Source organism: Mustela nivalis (assembly GCF_964662115.1).
Source record: "Mustela nivalis genome assembly, chromosome: 9".
NCBI lineage: Eukaryota > Metazoa > Chordata > Mammalia > Carnivora > Mustelidae > Mustela > Mustela nivalis.
In genome coordinates this window covers 79,610,476-79,630,882 of record NC_139028.1, presented here as the reverse complement: position 1 = coordinate 79,630,882, position 20,407 = coordinate 79,610,476, and the positions used below count along the sequence as shown (strand labels likewise).

At 44.5% G+C, this 20,407-nt stretch overlaps 1 long non-coding RNA gene across 9 annotated transcripts in view; it reads right to left on the bottom strand.

Annotated features, from left to right (window-relative positions):
• Positions 1-20,407, bottom strand: part of LOC309872728 — a 32,453-nt gene that overhangs the window by 9,814 nt on the left and 2,232 nt on the right. For 2 of the 9 annotated variants that reach the window (XR_014316089.1, XR_014316090.1), the window contains exons 2-7: positions 17,659-17,960; positions 16,979-17,146; positions 9,305-10,087; positions 7,232-7,347; positions 4,857-5,647; positions 787-1,037 (exon numbers count right to left, since the gene is read on the bottom strand). This is a non-coding gene — a long non-coding RNA (uncharacterized lncRNA). Of the gene's footprint in view, positions 1-786; positions 1,038-3,753; positions 5,648-7,231; positions 7,475-9,304; positions 10,088-16,978; positions 17,147-17,658; positions 17,961-20,407 lie in introns of those variants that run through there. The other 7 variants (XR_014316088.1, XR_014316092.1, XR_014316093.1 and 4 more) reach the window with 7 other exon arrangements.

The window sequence follows — 20,407 nt, the reverse complement described above, 5'->3', positions numbered from 1 at the left end:
TGGTCTCTCTCGCCTAGGTACTGCTTGGAATGGCAGCAACATGAGTCCCAAGAAGTTCACTTCCAGTTCTGCAGGCTGAGGACTGGTGGTCTCCCAACAAAGGAACAGCTAGGACTTGGAGGGAAAGCAGAGTCTAGACTTGAATGCCCAGTTTATTTATCATTTACAACCGAGCCAGAAAGGTCTTCAGGGCATTTGGTCCACAAGTGCCAACAGCAAACTAACAGCGGACCTTGCCCAAAAGCGCAGATCAAGACAGGAGGACGTGTTACCGCCCCCCACCCCCACACACGAGTTTGGCTTGCAGGGATCAGAGGAGAGGGAAAGGAAGGAACTTCATTCTTCAAGGGGAGAGGCATGCAGAGGCCCCCACGTCAGCTCGGGTGGCTGGATTGCTCAGTACAAAGCCCAAGTCCCCAGGAAGCCTCCCTTCCCGCGGTGCCCTCAGGAGAAGGAAAAATGCCGGCTAAAAGGAGCACAGAGCAAGGGAGAAGGAAGCCCCTGACGCTATTCACAAAGGCAGGCAAGAGCCTCCAGCCAGAACACAAGCCTGTGCGGCAAGGACAGAGGGCTGAAAGTCACCTGCACTGAGGACGTTAAAAGAGGGGTGATGCTCGGAGGAGGTGAAGCCTCGGGCGGCAGCATTGGGATGGAGTTATCTCACCCACCACCAAGATGTGCCTATGAGGGAATGAGGTCCCCCACCCCACCCGACCCCGCACACGCCGCTTCCTTTCAGGGGGTCGCGCACCTCAACCTGGCAGGGGCTGGAAACCACCCGCTCACCTTATCCCAGGGACCTTGGTGATGCAGGAGGAGGAGCCCGGCGCTGGGAGTCCTGAGCTGTTCTGGAAGCTGCAGTTTCCACTTCCATAAAGCCTGTCCCATGAGTGTTGTGAACTCACATGGCAGGGGTGAGGTCGCCCAGAGACGGCAGGCCTTTGCCTGTATTTTCAGCTGGTGAAGGCACCGGGCTTCCCCGGGGTGAGGAGATTTAAGCCCAAGAAATCAGCAAGTGGAAAGCCAAGCCAAAATTCCTGTGTGAAAGAACAAAAATTCAACTGGGTGAATCTGAAGATTTAATTGGCTTTATTAAGCCATTTGCAAAGCAGGTAGCATCTTCCCATCTAGCAAGAAAGAGGGAGCTCCAGAAGAGCTGAATACAAAGGGAGACTTTTTTTTTTTTTTTTTTTTTAAATAGGAATAAGGGTAGACCAAGGAGTTACAAAAGAAAAGCAAGGATCTTTTCAGGCAAGTTCAGCTTCCCTTGGGGTTCTTATTAGGATGACGACCTCATCTTCTTTTGGAGGATGGAGAGGGCCCATTGGGACAGATTACCTCATTGAGGCTCATCAGAAAATTCCTGACTGACCAGCTAAAACTACGTTCCAGGGGGGAGATTGTTAACTTCGATTAGGTTAGGTATTAAGTCGTGGGTTTGTGACTTGGCCTAAGTGACCCCATTTCAGGCCCAAGATTTTAACACCAAACTGCTCGTTCGGTGCTCTTTCTCCAAAGCCACGCCTACCCACAGATAAAGAGTTTTAATTATTTTGTGGGTCCACATCTTGTCTCCTCAGTAAGCTTCCCTGGGATGAGGATTATGTACGCTACATGGTTCCTGATACTTCGCAACAGCAGCCAACATGTATGGCGTCATTACAGAGCACTGGGCTTTATTCTAAGTGATTTTCCTGTCTGAACTGCTTTTATCCACACATGAGATCTACAGGGTTAATTATTATGATCTCTGTCATTACAGAGGAGGAGGCAGGAGCGCGCAGGTTAAGAAATCAGCCCACGGTCATCCAACCAGTGGGTTGGTGATATTTCCTGACGAATCAAGGCAGTCTGACCGGAAGGCTCGGCTCAACCACCAAAAGCAGAAACACGGGTGTCACAAAGAGTTGGCAGTTACCCAGGGACGTGTGTGAGTGCCAGGGACTGGGACAATGGTGGTTTCCCTTGACCTGAAGAAAATCTTGTGATAAAATGATTTGCCATGTGCAGGCCTGGTGCTGGCTTCCTGCCATCAGGAGGACCAGGAGGCACCTCCATCTTTCCTTCCTCTCACAAAGGACACGAGGAGATTTGTACTGAAATGTGACCATGACCAAGAGATGTCAACAAGTAAGGAGAAAACTTCAGCCTCACCAGGAGTAAAAACAAAAACAAACAAACAAACCAAATTAGAATTAGGTACTCTTTCATCCATCAAATTAGAAAGTATTTTTCTATTTTTTTCTTTTTTTTTTTTTTTAGACTTTATTTCTTTGTAGAGAGAGAGAGTGAGCACAAGACGGTGGGGTAAGGGTGGGGTGGGCAGAGGCAGAGGGAGAAGCAGGCACTCCCCATGCAGCAGGGACCCTGATGCAGGACTCGATCCCAGGACCCCAGATCACAACCTGGACCGAAGGCAGCTGCTTTGCCAACGGAGCCACCCAGGTGCCCCAGAAAATATTTTTTTAAGTGATCAAATCTAATGCTGCCAGATGTGGAGTAACACATGCTTTCTCACACTCTGCTAGTAACAGTGCACATAGGTTGCACTTCTCTGGGAAATTACATTTCATAAAGTCACTACAAATGCTGCATTAGCAAATACTGAACCCCTGTTCCTGGAGGAAGGACAAGGTTAGACTACTGTGAGCCTCTCATCCAAGCAGTTTGGTCCACCAATCAATACCTGCCTCGTTTTACATGTTTCTATTTAAAGACACCTTACTCAATATACTGTATGCCGACCAACTAACTCCTGAACTCATAGCCAACAGCACTGTAGCCCAGGCCTGAGCAAAGCTTATTGAACACAAGAATTTTCTCCATAAGGCACATCACAGACTTCTTGTGCTTAGAAACACCAGCCAGCACTTTTGCACCGTGGTTGGAAGACATGTTGTGTTGTTGTTGTGTTGCTTGCTTCTCCTCTGCTCACCAGAAGACACATTTTCAGGACTAGTCACTTCGGTTGAGATCAGTGGAAGATTGGGGGGGTGGGGGGGAGCTTCTCCTTTTTCTCTAAAACTTTAAACAAAATTTCATTGAAGTATAATTGGCAAATAACATTGTATTAGTTTCAGGTGTACCCATTTCAAAATTTATATACATTGCAAAATGATCACCATTGTATACACTGCAGAATGCTAAGTCAAAGTAACCTCCATCACCACGCAGAGTTACATTTTTTTTTTTCTCATGATGAGAACTTTTAAGATCTACCCTCTTAGCCCCTCTCAAATATAAGATACGGTATTCCTCACTATATTCACTGTGAAGGTAGTTTTAAAATAGAAACTATTGTGCTTTCTATTTGAAAACTATTTCTCTTGTTAACTCTAATTTTAAAAATTTTAGAAAAAAAAACATAACAAAAAACCATTAGGAAAATGGCAGAGAAATGCTTCAACTTTTTGTATTAGTCATGTAGCTACTCTTGTTCCCACCTAATGCTAGGCATTCTTAAGGCCTATCCTCCAAGAGCTTTCGTATAAAGGGGATAAACTATGGGCACTGTCCAGGTGTTGCCCCCTCCAAGAGTTCCGGGTTTTGGAGAAGCACAAGGTGAGGGGAGTAAGGGGGAATGAAGCTGCTGAGGTTAGTCCATCAGATTCACTGGCGCCACTGAACCCCTCATCTTTAAAACTACTGGAAATAAATGAAGGATTTTAAACTGAGTCAATTACGTGATCATATTCATCCCTTAGAAATATCATTCAGAAATCACAAAGGAAGATTAGTGAGAGAAGACTGATGGTTGAGAAATCAATTTTTAATATTTGCATCCTTTTGAAGAAGTGCTATTTCAATAGAAGATATTCTCTGTTCTCTAATTATAGTATGTAAAACGAATATAAGGTTTTTTTCTTTCAACCTTTGACACCCTTTGCCCATTTCTCCCACCCCCAGACTCTAGCAACCACCACTCTGTTCTGAGGCTGTGAGCTTGGTTTGGGGTTGGGTTTGTTTTGGGTTTTTCGTTTTTTGGTTTTTGGTTTTTTTGTTTTTGGTTTTTGGTTTTGTTTCCTGATTCCATATCTAAGGGATCATATAGCATTTGTCTCCCTCTGTCTGACTTATTCACATGGTGTAGTACCCTTGAGCTCCATCCACATTGTAGCCCATGGCAGGATTTCATTCTTTTTATGGCTGGATAATATTCCATTTATATATACACAATTTCTTTATCCATTTTTCTATCAATAGACAGTTTGTTTCCATATCTTGGCTATTGTAAATACTGTTGCAATAAACATTGGGGTACACATATCTTTTTGAGTTGTTTTCATTTTTCTTTGAATAAATACCTAGAAGGGGAATTTCTGCATCAAGGGTACTTCTATTTTTATCTTGAGGAACTTCCATACTCTTTTCCATGGCGGTTGCTACAGTTTGCATTCCCAACAGCGCAGGAGGGTTGCCCTTCCTCCACACCCTCACCAACACTTGTTATTTCTTGTCTTTTTGGTTCTACCCATTATGGCAGGTGTGCGGTAGTATCTGATTTTAGTTTTGATTTGCATTTTCCTGATGATGGGTGGTGTTGATCATCTTTTCCTGTACCTGTTGTCCATCTGTAGGTCTTTTTTGGAAAGATGTCTATTCAGATCCTCTAAGAGGATCTGAATATTTAATGAGATCGTTCAGTGGTTTTTTTGTTTGTTTGTTTTTTGCTTTTGAGTTGGAATTCTTTTTATTTTGGATATTACCCCTTTATCAGATATGTGATTTGCAAATACCTTCTCCCATTCAGGAGGTTGCTTTCCCATTTCATTGATGCTTTCCTTTGCTGTGTAGAAGCAAAGCAACATTTGTTAGATTCAAAAAATCTTCACCAAGACCAATGTCAATGAGCTTACCACCTGTGTTTTCTTCTAAGAGTTTTATGGGTTCAGGACTTACATTCAGATCTTTATCCATTTTGAGTTCATTCTCATGTATGGTGTAAGAAAGTGGTCTAGTTTCATTCTTCTGCATGTGGTTGTCCAGTTTTCCCAACACCACTTACTGAAGACACAGTTTAAGCAGGAAAATCACCAAAAAAGCACAAAAATGCAAAACACGGAGTCCTAAGTAGACTATAAAAGATACTTGCTCATGGTGTAACTGAAACAACAAGGCAGGGCATTACCTTGTTCCACCTCACTGGGAATAGGCATGATGGCCAACTGCACCACACAGGCACCCCATTTTTAAAAAAATTTTCATTGAAACTCAATTTAATTAACATATTGTGTATTACTAATTTTAGGGGTAGGATTTAGTGATCCATCAGTTGCATAAAAGACCCAGTGCTCATTATAACAAGTGCCCTCCTTAATGCCCATCACCCAGTTACCCCATCCCCCTCTTATCTCCCCTCCAGCAACCCTCAGTTTGTTTCCTAGAGTTAACAGTCTCTTGTGATTTGCCTCTCTCTGTTTTTGTCTTATTTTTCCTTCCCTTCCACTATGTTCATCTGTTTTTTTTCTTAAATTCCACATGAGTGAAATCATGTGGTATTTGTCTTTCTCTGAATGACTTATTTCACTTAACATAATACCCTCTATTTCCATCCACATCATAGCAAATGGCAAGGTTTCATTCTTTTTGATGGCTGAGTAAGGCAACCTCTTTGACCTCGGCTGCAGCAACTTCTTGCTAGACATGTCTGCAAAGACAAGGGAAACAAAAGCAAAAATAAGCTATTGGGACTTTATCAGGATAAAAAGCTTTTGCACAGCAAACAATCAACACAACTAAAAGGCAACCTACAGAATGGGAGAAGATATTCACAAATGACGTATCAGATAAAGGGTTAGTACCCAAAATCTATGAAGAACTTACCAAACTCAACACCCAAAATACAAAAAATCCAGACAAGAAATGGGCAGAAGACATGAACAGACATTTCTGCAAAGACGACATCCAGATGGCCAACAGACACATGAAAAAGTGCTCAACCTCACTCAGCATCAGGGAAATACAAATCAAATCCACAATGAGATACCAGCTCACACTAGGCAGAATGGCTAAAATTAGCAAGTCAGGAAATAACAGATGTTGGCGAGGATGAGGAGAAAGGGGAACCCCCCTATACTGTTGGTGGGAATGCAAGCTGGTGCAACCACTCTGGAAAAATGCATGGAGGTTCCTCAAAAAGTTGAAAATAGAGCTACCCTATGACCCAGAAATTACACTACTAGGTCTTTATCCAAAGGCTACAAACATAGTGATTGGAAGGGGCACATGCACACCAGTGTTTATAGCAGCAATGTCCACAAGAGCTAAACTATGGAAAGAACCCAGATGTCCTCGACAGATGAATGGATAAAGAAGATGGGTTATGCCCATTTCATTGATGAAGGCACCAAGACACAGGGAAATTTTACAATGTAATTAAGGTCAACCAGGTAGAAAGAGATTGAGCCTCATTAAATCCCAGATTTTTCTGATTCTATAGCTTCTATGCCAATGCTTCTCAATCTACCTGGTGGGGAAAGGCCAGTGGGTGATAACAGAAAAACAAAATGGGAAAAAAATTATAAAATACCATATGTGCTTAGATGTCATGCCAATATCAGAATTTTCAAACACTTGCAGCATTTGTACTTGTCTCACACAGCCTGGTAGAAACACTTCTGTCTAGACCGGACTCTAGAATAGCTCTGCATTATCCCCCAAAAAGAGTTGGGTATTCCTGACTTTCTAGGTGGTCTGGGGACTGGTGTTGAGGCTCCATGAGAAAAGTTCATAATCTCTTTCACCCGCAGGGAACTTGATAATTTCACAAATCAACTTTCCATTGATTTGACCCCTTAAAGTTCTGGGAGGTGGGGGTTCGTTTTCTAACCCCCTCCTCCACCCCCACCTTGTCTTCAGATAAGAAAACCTACTTTTCCCTGTGGCCAGGACACCCCTTCCCTGGGGTCCTCACTAGGCTGACTCCTCATCAGCCTTGAGGTCTCTACTCAGCCTCACTTCCTCAGAATGGCCCTCCCTGACCACCTCATCTCGATAGCACCTCTGACCCTTCTGCTCACCATGCCGTTTCACTCCATCACCATCGAAAATTGTCTCTTTGTCTGTTTACCAGTTTTTCTCTTCCCTTTTTATAAGACCAAGTCCAGAAGGGCACAAACCTCTCAGTTCATCGGCTTTCTCCCCAGTACCTGGCAGAGTCAGGCTCCCTGAAGGATTTGTTGAATGAATGCAGTAAGAGCACAGAACCACAGAGTGGTAAAAGATAGCTTACCTCGGGTCAAAATCAAGTACGTGCAGGAGCTGGAAATCAAATCCAGTCAGCGATTCCCCAGATACTGTTTATGTGTCTCCTTCTCTGAGTCAGGCATCAAGCTGGGCCCTAGGGGGCTGGTGGTGGGAGAGAGAGGTCAGCTCCCATCCTGCTGGGGGCTTACAGATCCAGTGCCAAACCTAGGGGCTCCTCTCTGCCTTTCTGGCTCTTTCTGGTTTCTTCCATTTGTATGTAATCTTCTGCCTACAATGAACAGTTTCTCACAAACAACTGTGTTATCTTGTAAGTAGGGATTATTATTACAACCCTTTCTAGGGTTGCCAGTTAAAACACAGTTCTATTTGAATTGCAAATGAACAATGAGCAATTCTTCAGGATCTGTGTGTCCCATGCAATACCCAGGACATATTTATATTGAGAAATTATTCGTCGTTATCTGAAATTTAAATTTAACTAGATGCTCTGAGTTTTTTCTTTCTTTTTTTCTTTTTAGTCTGGTAATGCTACACATTTATAGACAAGGAGACTGGGGCTCAGTGAGAGCACGCTGACTTAAAAAGTTTGTCCCTGGGGCACACCACCAGTAGGAGAGTCACCACCAGCCTGTCCGAAATTGGCTGACTCCTCATTCTCTCTCAAAGACCCTGTGCCTCTGTGGCCAAGCCAGCTCCTGCTGTCCAAATCCACGTACTCTGAAGATCAGCTTGAAGTTGAAATACCTCCTTCACCTCCAGTAAAAAAAAAAAAGCAGTTTTCATGTCTATGTTTTATTATTTTTAGTGAATCTTTTCTGATTATAGAAACATACCTGTAATACATTCACACGATGGAATACTACACCTCAGTGAAAAAGAATGGGTTTCTGCTACACACAACCACCCAGTCAGTGAGTTTGGGGGTATTTATACACATCGACTTAAACAAATGATATTGAACAGGAATCCAGATAGGGAGGAGATCCTGTCTAACTCCATAAAAATGAAGTCCCAAAATAGGCAAAACCAACCTGTGGGGACAGAATAATGATTCCTGGGGGGGACCGAGGGTGACTAAGAAGAGACATGAGGGGACTTTTGGGGGTTTTGGTAATGCAGATCTTAATCTTAGTGAAGGTTACACACATGTATAAATATATGAATCAAAATTATTTGGTTGAGATTTGCACACTTTCCCATTTGTATGTTATGTGTCCATGAAAAATTTAAAAAGTAATAATAATACATGCTCACTGTTAAAAATGAATTAAGCATGGACAAATCTGAAAGAAAAAAAGAAGTCTGTATGTACCACTGGGAGACTGCACAAGCAACATCTTAAAGTGTATCCATCCAGATATTTTCCCAGAAGCATTAAATTTTGACGAGCATTTCTTACAAAAGGATTTCAGGATCTACTACCAATCACCAGAGATGCTAATTTATTTAGGAGTCTAAATTTCTGGACAAGTCTTTCACTTACCCAGAAAGCCCTGACACAACTAGATTTAATTTGAACATTTTTAAAAGAGCATGGAACAATTAACATCAAATAAATGGAATTAAAATCAAATTGAACACAGTCTTTCAATGATATGACTTAGAATTTGATTTTAAGTACAGTAATGAATATAAAATGAAAGCGTGAAGGCAGAAAAGAGCTCAGGGGGCCTCCTGGGACCCAGAGTGCCACCTGCCGGTCATGGTCTGCAATGACATCCCACCATCCTCAGGTGAAAGCATGGTCTCCGTATTTATAAGCCCCAAATTTTATTCCCCCTTTTCTTGTATAAGTTTGTACCTGTCCCAAGAGTTTCCCAGAAATCTTTGCTTCCATAATGTATTTCACACCTCCTAAAACAGAGGAGTAAGTTAATAAATATTTGTTAAAGAATAAATGAAAGGATGGATGGATGAATGGACGGATGGACAGACCAAAGAACAGACGGGCGTTCTTGAGTGTCATTGTGAAACAAGGGAGCAATCTCTGCCTTACCCATTCTCTTTGTTTTTCTTTTTAATAAAAATGAAGATCTGATATCCCAAAATACAGTAAAATGATTAGTAGCCAAACTAATACACATCTTCACATAGTTACCTTTTAGTGATGAGAGCACCTGCATTCCACTCTCTTAGCGTATTTCCATCTGCATATTAGGGATTTGGAGACAGTCATCCTTCATTACTGCAACTTTGCGCTCTTTGACCAACATTTCCCCCATTCCCCAGCACCCGTGAACCATGGTTCTCCAGCGTGGCTTCTATACATTTGACTTCTTTAGATTCCATATTTAAGCGAGAGCATGTGGGGTTTTTCCTTCTTTCTTTTTCTTCATGGGCTATTTTGGGAAAGAAGATAACCACTGGGTGAGACCAGATGAATGTGAAGGATTATTATGACACCCAAAGCAGGGGGTGGAGGAGTCAAATGGTGACCAGGGTAAGCGGTGAGGCTGTAGAAACAGGCACCGTGTAAATAACAGGAAACAAATATATGTGAAAAGTCTTGAGCCCAAACTTAATAGGCATCTGACAGGTGTCACCTCTTTCCCTTTTCCTCTTCCTCCTTTGCAGGCTGGCTCACAAATCCTTTCTGCAAGGATTTGAACTAAGGATGGAGATTTGTCCTCTCCTGGGCTCACTCACAGGTGAGGTGATGTTTGAGGTCTGTCTGGTACCAGTTCTGAAACAGGCCAGGGTCCCCACGCCTGCAGGTGTGAGCTGGCCTGTCAAAGCCCTCCTGAATTAGGAAATGTGGTTCCTGTGACATTGCTGTCGGGCCATCTGATAGCGAGGTACCCATGAGTGTGTCCACTGTTGACAGCCCCTGACAAGCACCACACTGGTCCTGCTTTTAGATGCCGCACAGTGGGTCTCTGGCCTGCAGCGGAAAGAGTGTGGACAAGGTGTCAGAAGGCTGGGCTCTGCCACTCGCTAGCTAGGTGACCGTGAGCACATTGGGTTGCCTTTGCCAGGATATAAGGATATAAACCTCATTAGGACAGTGTAATGAGATGATGCCTGGGAAAACACTATGTAGAAGGGTGTGGCTGTTAATAAAACCCCAAATGAACATTATACCCCAGATGTGACCTGAGTGAGCTCAGAAACTACGGGAACCGTCGCCTGCTTTGGTCCGGATCCAGCTTCCCTTTATGGAATTGCTTCCGTTTTAGCAGTTACATCACCATCTTAATCACGTGGAGCTTCTGGCCCACCAAGACCTGCTGGCTTCTTAAAATCTGGGTTGTGCCCCCATAGACCACCCTTCATTGGGGCAACCGAACTTTCCGAAACTAAATGGGAGACTTTGTGCTCCATTTGCACTGGGTAACCTTGATCTTGCTGCTCTGGACCATCTATACAGGCTGTTAAAATGTTTTTCATAGAACTTTGACAATTCCATATGTTCTGTCTCCCTGCCATCTTGATGATAGCCGCACATTTCAACAGTGTACAATCCGGGCATTCGTTCATTCAATATACATTCACTGAGCACCCACTGTTGCCTAGACACTATGGCAGGAGCTGGCAGACACAAGGGGTCTATCTGACAAAGGGTGGCAGGCACCAGGGTAGTAATCGCAGTGCTGTGGCCGCTGGGGGCTCAGAGAGTGGGGCATTCCCAGTGCTACCAGTAGCAGGGGGAAGGTTTCCCAGTTCAGAAGATGGGGCAGTGGTCAGTGGCCGTTCTCCTTTCTTTCTTTCTTTCTTTCTTTTTTTCTTTTAAGATTTTACTTATTTATTTGAGAAAGAGGGCATGAGCAGAGGGGGAGAGATAGAGGGAGAGAGAGAAGCAGACTCCCTGCAGAGCAAGGAGCCGAATGCAAGACTTGATCCCAGTACCCTGGGATAACGACTTGAGCCCAAGGCAGACACCCACCTGGTGGAGCCACCCAGGCACCCTTTCCTCTTCTTTCTGAGCACACCCCTGGACTCTGTTTTCCAGCCCTGATAGTTCTTGGTGCTCCCACAGGAATGACCAGATCTTTCTTCCTGGGCAGGTGAGGACAGGCAGTCCACTGTGATGCATCCCTCATGATTTCCTCTACCTTCCCAGCAAAGAAACTGCAGGTAGCAATGGCCTCCTCTTAGCTTTCTAACCTCCCCACCCCAACCCCCCGCCAGTGCACACGCTCATTCTGCAAATATTGGCAGATTGCCCCCTTTGGACCAGAACCGTGTTAGGTTCCATGGCGTTCTCTTAAATTCTCTCTGAGTTCAGAATCTCCACGATGGGGAGCAGGGTGACCCTTCTCCACAGGGAGAACCGTTTCCCTCGCCCTTTCATCCCAGCCAGGATGAAGATCTGAGTCTCTGCCTCCCTACCCCCCTGGCTTAGCGCTCCCAGGCAGTGTGTAAAGGTGCCAAGGGAGGGAGGTGTGATGTGTCACTGCACACCTTATGCTCTTGGTCCCTTCCTTAGCAGACTGCTGTGATGAGAAAAACCTGAACTCTGAGTAAGGCAACACAGACTTGTATCCCACACCTGCCACCAATCGATGCTGTGACTTTAGGTACAGCTCATAGAGCCAGCTTCGTAGACCAGACCTTTGGGTCCCCATTCATCTTGAGTATTTTGATTCTTTCTATGCTAATCCCTAATTCCTGGATAAATCTTTCACTCTCTTCTTGTCTAGCTTTATAGAGGAATAAAAGTCTTACAAAAAAGAGGCAGAAGGAAGGGAAAGGAGGTTAGCCAGCCTTCCTTACAGCGGAACACGTGCTGGCAATAAGCAGCCCAGGGGTGAGAAACAATCGCAAAAGGCTATAACCTCAGAATATCCCCAGTCTTCCTTGCCAGAAACTTGATTTCTTTTAGGCCTGGCCTCATCTTGGCCAGACTCATGTTCCGCGCTAATTGTCAAGACGGCTCAAATTATTCATGGAACTTCTCCACTGGAATGGTTTGGGGGGGCTCTCCTTTGCAGATGCATTCCTCCTTCCCTGCCATCAAGCCTTCCTAGGACTGAGCTAGCTGGACAGGAATCCCTTCACTTTCTCGGGTCTTGTTTCCTCAACTGTAAGCCAGGAAGCTGGTTCCTCCCAGCTCTCGAAGGTCTTGGTGCTGATGACAGGTGCCTCAGCCGGCGTTTTCACACGCAGTTCCCCACCAGCAGCAAACCGCAGAGACGCACACATACGTATGCAGAAAGGATGCCATCCGCCGATTAAATGCAAAAGGAATTCTGCGATTAGCAAAGGACGTGGATCACACACGTGAGTCTAACTGCAGCACCTGTGAACGTTCCCTAAAATTAGATAAATATGGGCTTCCAGTCCCTCCGGTACACAGACTGAATGGTAAAGTTGAGCCAAGTATAGAAGTTGATTATGAGATAGGAGTGATAAACACGGGATGTGCATGAGGCCAATCAAGATTATTAGCCATTAGTAATCATCTCACGCCTAAGGTGGCGTGTTCTAGGAGCCCCGGGCCCCAGAGTTGACAACTGTGTAATGAAGTTACCATGTGTCCCAAAACACGAAACACATTCCTTCATTTTTACATCGCACCTGTCACCTGGGGAACTCCAGCACCTGGGACTGGTGACATTGGCTCATCGACTGGCCCGGTGCACGTTGCTGAAGTGGGCAAGACGTCGCGTACTGACCTAGAAAAGGAAGCCCGGGTCCTACCATTCTCAGACTCTCCTGAACCTGTCACCCACGATAAATCTTTAAGTCTGTGAGGTAGCTCCTGCATCAGGACCATCCACGGAGAGTGACACGGTGAGAATCTAGGTTCTGGAGACAAACTCTGTGAATTTGAATCCTGTTCTATCATTAATTCTTTGACAAATCAGTTGAATTCATTGGGCCCTGGTTTTCTCATCTCTGTCACGGGGACAATAGAATCACCTATCTTCTGGGGTACATGCAAGGAGTAAAGGAATCATTATCTGTAAAAGTACTAAGAACACTGTCTGGTACATAGTACACACCCAAAAAGTGGCTTATTTCTTCCCATTTAGTTTCCCCTCTTCATTAATTCATTTATTCAGCCAACTAAGGGCCCACTATGTACAAGGCACCACGCTCATGACCATGTCTATAGCAAGGAACGCACACACGCACGCACACATGCATGCGTCCCACCATTACACTGGGATTAAAGAGGAAGTGTTACGTGTGACATGTTCTACTTACGTGTTTACAAAATGCTCCAGGGTGCGTTATTCCTTCAAGGCAACCGGAGAAGTCTTCATTGAAGACAGGCCAGGACGAGATTTTAGCAGAGGGGAAACGGAGTAGAAAGATGTGCAACAGGGACGCCTGGGTGGCTCAGTGGGTTAAGCCTCTGCCTTCGGCTCAGGTAATGATCCACAGGGTCCTGGGATCAAGCCCCGCTTCGGGCTCCTTGCTCAGCAGGGAGCCTGCTTCTCCCTCTGCCTGCTCTGCCTTTTCTGCCTACAGTTCTCCATGCTTCTGCTATCTCTCTGACAAATAAATAAATAAATAAAATCTTAAAAAAAAATATATGTGTAACATTCTAGGCAGAAGGTGCAAAGAAGATCCAAGGCAGGGGCACCTGGGTGGCACAGTCAATAGGGCCTCCGACTCTCGGTTTCAGCTCAGGTCATGATCTCAGGGTGGTAGGATGGAGCCTTGCCTCAGCTCCACACACAGTGTGGAGTCTGCTTGGGATTTCCCTCTGCCTCTACGCCTCCTGCTCTTGCTGTCTGGGTGGGAGGGATGGAGTGGCTGAGTGATAGACATTGGGGAGGATGTGTGTTGTGGTGAACGCTGCGTATTGTGTAAGACTGATGACTCACAGACCTCTATCCCTGAAACAAATAATACATTATATGTTAATTTAAAGAAAAAAAGGAAAGCATGTTTATGGAGAGGATAAATGACAAATAGGTATTATAAAAACCAAAGTTTTAAAAAAAACTGTGAATATGAATAGAAAAAACATTGAAAGAAAACATGTCGTGACATTCATAGGTGATATTTTATATCTGTATCAATATATTTATATTTGTGTTTTTATATAAAATACATAAATAAATCTTTAAAAAAAGATAACACTAAAAAAAAGAAATATCCAAGGCAACAAACATCAAGTTATTGCCGGAAGTGATGGGTGAAGTTGGAAATCCGCTTTGCGGTCATTTGTGGCTGGGGGTGGGAAGTAGAGGGGTGGGTCTCAATTTCAAGCCCTGAGTATTAATTTTATCCTGTAAGTCACAGAAATCCCTGGAACATTTCAAATGACACATTTTAGGACAAAGAGGGGTTAAAGGAAGATGACTGTGGCAGGTGAGCAAAAAGGATGGACAAGGAAAAGACTAGTAACAATGTGAGCTACGATGCTACTGCAACAGTCCAAGCATGCTGTAATGGGGGTGAGAATGAAAAGAAAGGCAAGGGACATTGGGAAAGATAAATGACAGGACTCCGTGACTTATGAGCTCACTCAGTGAGGATATACAGAGCAAGGATAAAGAGGAGGAGGAGATGACGTTATGGTTTTGAATGTGAGTAGCATGGACAGAATAGGAAGCTTGCTGGTCAGCAAGATTCTGATTCCCAGTTGCACAGAGCAGAAGTTCAGAACATGGGCTTAAGAGCAGAACAGTTAAGGATACCTGCTATGCTATCTGCTAGCTGTGTTATTCCAGCCAGTTTTAACCTCCCAGAGCTTTTCTCATTTGCAAAATAGGGATTAAAACAACATATTTCTCACGGACGTGAAGATTAAGAAAGAGAATAATGTGATGAAAATGTCAAGCACCTGCAAAGTACCCGCCCGAAGAGAGCACAAAGTCAATGCCAAACGGAAGAATGCCAGGGCCCCCAGAGGATACAAAAGTATTTAATGATACCCTGCACTCGTATACTACTGCACGAATATTCATGTTTCGATGATTTGGAAGCTCTTTCCAGATCTGACAGAACCACCAATATCACAACGTACTGTCAATGTACTGTCGGTTAAAGCCCCGAAAGCACCAGTTGGCACATGCTTGGGTCAGGTTAAAAACAAACCAGCTCACTGTACGGCTTTGGAGCCACAGGGAGACAGAGGAAGGAGCAGAGGGGAAGAATCCTTGCTAATGGAACTGGACCATGAATTTGGGTAAATTCCTCCCATATTCTCATCAAAGACCCTATCGTTTTCCTTCTCACGCCTCTCAGGCAACACCAGCTTCCACAAACCTTTCCTGATTTCCTGTGACAGACGTGGTGGCGAAGATCCCAGGGGCTGCTGACCAGTCAGCTGTGGTGTGTGAACTTCAAAGGCCCTATTGACACAGCTGCAGGCCCCTGGGCCAGGGGCCAGCAGGGGCGGGGGCAGGCCTGTCTGAAATGCTTGAGCCATACCTTGAGAGCAGCAAAACAGCAAAGGGACCCATAAACCATCCCCAGTTCTCAGAGGGAGCGCTGTTATTTAGGCAACAAAAAGTCACTGTGCCAAAGCAACCTGGTTCTGTCAAACGGCCCCCTGGAGTTTGGAAATTACAGGCCTAAATCTAGATCCATTTTCTCTCACTGCAGAGCTCTGCTCACAGCTAATGTCTTATTACAAGCAAAACTGCCCTTCAGCCAAAGCTGTGACATTTTCAAAAGTACCGGGACCCTCTATTTAAAAATATAACAAAACAAAACGAGAGCAAGCCGTGAAGCAGGCTGTTGGTCTGCCTGTCAGATCTCAAAGCCTGTGCCTCTTCCAGTTTCCAAGGGGGACTCAGCGTCAGCATTGAATCATACTATGTTGGAAGATTCAAGGAAGCAAGTCTGCCACCACCACCCCGCATCCCCAAATCACAGGGAAGATGCCTGCAGCCCAGGAATTGTGTGGCATGTCTACGATCACACAGCACGTGACAGTTCCTATGGTGGAAATCCATAAGCTAGCAAGATATTGGATCCTATTAAAAAGATGATTTCCTTATAATCAAATAAAAATTAATGTTTTCAAAGCTTTTTTTGTTTTACATTTGTTGACTCTGTTGGTCCCACACCATCAATGAAGTCTTTATGTCACTGGCATTTCCAGCCCCTTTCACAGAAAAGGAATCTGAGGTTCAGAGAGGTACATGGCTTGCCCTAGGTCACAGAGCTGGCAGGTACCACAGCCAGGCTTAGAACCAGAGTCCCCAGGTTCTAAGCCAGTCGGCCAGTATTAACCAAATCCAGTTTTATGCCCCAAGCCATGCTTAGAGATAACCATGGGAGAAGAGATACAGACAGCAGAGAACAGGTGAGGACATATGTACTAATAGAGCCAAAAAACTAGACAAGAAACCTTAAATTATGATGCACTTATTAATTCTACTAAGAGATAAGAGTATGTTATCTTAGAAAATTTTTTCTTGTTCAATGTATTTTTCTCAAGCATTCTATAAATTAAGTCCAAAAAAGAGCTAAGGCAGACGGCGGGTTCCAAAGACCTGCCCCCACAGCTAAGCACTGAGCACAGCTGCCCTGTAGCAGGGGGTGGAGGGAGGCAGCCGAAGGGAACAGAGGATACAGACCCAGGCAGTCAGGAGGTATGATTTCCTGCCCCAACGGTCTGCCTCCTGGGAATCTCTTTCCCCAGAGTGATTACAACCAGAAAAGATAAAAACAAAAATGAATATTGATTTGTCTGGGTTATAACAATGTATAGTAAATAGTACCTACCCTAATGTGTAAATGTCATGCTCAGTCCTTTGTGTCCATTATTCCATCTCACCCCCACAGCAACCCTTCAAGCTGGGTATTTTGATCCCTATTTCAGTGAGGAGGAGAATGTAGGGCTCAGAGAGGTTAAGTAATTTACCTATGGTCACACAGATATCATGATGAGGCGACTTTGAACCAAGGCCTATTTCCCTCCACAGGCCTGACTTGTATCCACATCCTATCCTTGTTCCAAGAAGATAACAGACTAGAAGACGACTCTCCTTCTCCCTTCTCCAAACCCTGAGTTTCCCTCAGAGGCGACCATCTAGGATATGACACAGACAGGACATTTTCACTATGACATCAAGACAACGAATACCTAAAAATTTTGGTTAACCAGTATCTTTCCCTTTTCCTTAAAAAAAAAAGATCATTTTGCATTATTCAAACCAATTTAAAAATAATTCTCATTTCAGAGATTGAGTTAGGAATGAAGCTTAGCGCTATTTAAAAAGCACATGTAAAACTATCCATTTTGTGGGCTGATTCTAAAGCAATTACTGCAACTGATTTCCGCACTGAAAAACACTGTGTGTTTTTATTGAGCATTTGCAGTTAAAGCTGAGAAGGGAGCTATCTCTTTCTTTTCAGAAGATCCTAAGTATTTTGTCAGCAAAATGAATTACATATGTCTTAAATAATCTCTGTACTGTATGATAAAGCTACACAGTGGGAATCTACCACAGTAGAATAGTGGTAGTGGAATTCTACCACAGTATCATAGGCTACATTAGATCAGACCAGATCCTGGAAACCAGGAGCTTACAGGGAACTCACAAGTGACAAGGAGGCAGAAGACACCTGCTGGGGAAGAAGTGGGATGCTGGAGGGCTCAGTGACTACTTGTAACCCTGTTGGGGGTGCCCCCGACCCCCGCCTGCCTTGGCTCATCAGGAACCTTCTGTCTTCCGAGCTCCCTGCTCCCAGACACAACAGCGAGCCAGCCAAGGTTTAACTGACTTACTGAAGTGGACCTCAGTGATCATTCTAGGAGAAAGCAGGCCTCCTCCTGGGATTCTGCAGCAGCAGTTAGACAGGAGCAGAAAAGCAAGCAACTTCTTCAAATGAAGGCCATGTCCCTGGAAAAGAGAAAGAGAGAAAGAAGAGTGGTAAGTGAAACGCGGGCCTTGCTGCAGTGATCTGAGGGGAGCTACTGTGCCCCGTGGCTGGTGCCAGCACTCCCTGGGCTCAGAGGAAGTGACCCATACATGTGGCTGAAAGGAAGAAAAAAAAGAATGTGCGTTCTTAGGGAAGAAAGATGCCTACCTAAAACTAACTAAATAAGTACAATAGAAGAAGAACATAGAAAAAAGTCATGTTTGCTAAATTGAGGAGTAGCAGAGAGGTCTCATATATAGGAGAAAAATAAAATAGTAACAACAATGTGTAGTAGTAGTAGCTAACACTTTGTGCCAGACACTGTCCTACTGCATGACTGTAAATTCCAAAAGGGCAAGGACCTTGCCTCTTTTGCTCACCTGTACACACAAAGCACCTCATTTGGGGCTTGAGAGTATAGTAGGCATTCAGGATACTGTGCTTTAGTAAATGAATAGAGCAAACAGAGTTATGAGTATGGGAGGGGGGTAGAAATACTATTTAGCTAAAGTTAAAAAAAATTTTTTTTTTAATTTTATTTATTTATTTGACAGAGATCACAAGTAGGCAGAGAGGCAGGTGGGGCGGGGGGGCGGGGGAGCAGGCTCCCCGCTGAGCAGAGAGCCTGATGCAGGGCTCCATTCCAGGACCCTGAGATCATGACCTGAGCCGAAGGCAGAGGCTTTAACCCACTGAGCCACCCAGGTGCCCCTAAAGTAAAAAAAATGTTAAAGCGTGATAATTATGAGTTCATTTTTTCCAACACTAAGAACCAACTAGGTGTCAGGCATTGAACTTGGCCCTGATGATAAAGAGGTTAAAGGCAAGGTATCTTCTGGGCTTGGTGAGATGGCACTCAAAACTAGGGCCTTATTCAATGAACCAACATTTATCAAGCCCCTGCTCTGGGCCAGGCACCCAGCTGGGCACCTGGGGGAGAGAGAGATAAGGAAGTCCCCTTCACTGCCCTCCAGGAACTCACAGAGGTAGAGGAGGAGTGTCTGTAACAGGGATAGATGTACAGGGCTGCGATCAAGACAGGACTTGAGAAATCTGCCCTCTGAAGGGGATCAGAACAGTTACCCTTGATTACCAGACTTCAAACAAAGGGCAATAATTGCTGATCAGGGAGGTTATGGGATTCCTCCACTGACTGGGACTTTTTCATGTAATAAATTCCTGTCCCCAACTCCCAGGAATCTGTATATATACTTTGTTTTGGTGCATATATATATATATATTTTTTTTTTTTTAAATGTTCTAGAACCTGGAGGAGAAGGGGTTTTTCCAATCTACAAATAAGCACTGAGACTACATGATCCTTGGCTCTATGTCAACTTTAAGATCAGATGATACAGTAATAGAATGAGGACAGAACAACTCAGACTTGAATTCTATAAAAGGGTATTTGGTGTTCAGTTTTCTCCAAAGCATTTAAAAAATTTAGATGCCGTAACTGCTCGATACATGGCAGCAACTGTTGCTGCTGCAGCTGAGTCCAGGGCTGCAAATATCCATCCAGGGCTCATTGAGTGAGGTTTGCCAAAGGAAGTCAAGGAGAGCTGAAGGGGACTTCTTACCCAGCCGCCTACCACTGCCAGCAGGCTCTGACCAAATCTAGCTCCACAGTGGGCACAAGCCAGCTCCAGGCTGTCCCACCTCCTGCATCCCTTCCACCCACCCGCCTTAAACCCTGCCCAGATCGGACCCCGCACAGTTCATTTGGGGGCAGAGTAAATAACTAGTTAAAAGAACCTGGGAGGACTGAGATCTGGTAGTGAGCAGCTGTGACCTAAGCCAGCACATGGGGACTTGTGCCGATTTAAGCTCTAGACAGCTGTTTTGCGGTGGCTATGCCAACTCATGTTGCCGAAAAAGCCCAATGCTGCATTGCCCCACCTGGTCGAACTTGGGAGGTGGAGCAGCAAGACAAAAAAAAAGGTCTAAGAGCCCAAGAGATAGAGCACCTCCCTTTCTAGCCCTGGGCCCGCCTGGTTGGGGGCGGGGAGCTGCTCTTTTCACACCCCTCCCCCCAACACCCCCTGGGAGGCTCTGGTGATGATGAAAAAACAGGTCTAACTTCAGTGAGACACAGATTATACAACATGGTGAACCTGAAAAAAAAAAATGAATGAATGAATATTCCCTTGGATTTTATAACTAGTAAATGGGAAACATGTTGGATGGGAAAGTAACAAAAAAGGTTTCAAACCTGTCCCCTCCTCCTTCCTTCTGAGCTATGCAGTAAACATTAAAGTTTTCAATGGTCTTATAGCTTCCCTTTATATTTGTGCCGAATTTCACATCAACATGAGACAGCACCGAGTGAAAATGCCTTAGCTTGCTTTTTCATTAGGTTTACATAAACGATCTGTTACAACTTTAAAAGTAGTTCATTTCACTCTTAGTAGAGCTACTTTTTTTCTTT